The sequence below is a fragment of the Mandrillus leucophaeus genome, unplaced genomic scaffold (genome assembly GCF_000951045.1).
Source record: "Mandrillus leucophaeus isolate KB7577 unplaced genomic scaffold, Mleu.le_1.0 Scaffold103, whole genome shotgun sequence".
Classification (NCBI taxonomy): Eukaryota; Metazoa; Chordata; class Mammalia; order Primates; family Cercopithecidae; genus Mandrillus; species Mandrillus leucophaeus.
In genome coordinates, this window is record NW_012098432.1 from 6,000,580 (window position 1) to 6,001,230 (window position 651).

Below are 651 nucleotides of genomic sequence, written 5' to 3' on the forward strand. Positions count from 1 at the left end.
GTGTTAATGACTGTTTACATTTTCATCAATTTTTTCCAATATTTGATATTTATACATATATTATAAAATTATATCTACCTACCTATCTGTCTGTCTATGTATCTGCTTTCTGGTCTCCCTTTTTCTTTTACTTAGCTCAGATCATGAAGATTTTTTCCATATCAATAAATATATTTTTTTCTTTTCTTTTCTTTTCTTTTTTTTTGTTTTTGTTTTTGTTTTTGAGACAGTCTCTCTCTGTTGCCCAGGCTGGAGTGCAGTGGTGCAGTCTCGGCTCACTGCAACATCCACGTCCCGATTTCAAGCGATTCTCCTGCCTCAGCCTCCCGAGTGGCTGGGATCACAGTTGTCTGCTACCATACCTGGCTAATTTTTTGTGTTTTTAGTAGAGATGGGGTTTCTCCATGTTGGCCAGGCTAGTCTTGAACTCCTGACCTCAAGTGATCCATCTGCCTCGGCCTCCCAAAGTGCTGGAATTACAAGCATGAGCCTCTGCACCCAGTCCAATAAATATGTTCTATGATATGCTACTTAATGGTACCTATTACATTCTATTGTATGGAAGTTCCATTATTTACTTAGTTTGTTCTTACTGGACCTCTGATTTTTCTTTATTGTAAAATGTGACATCTTAAACATCTTTACATATTC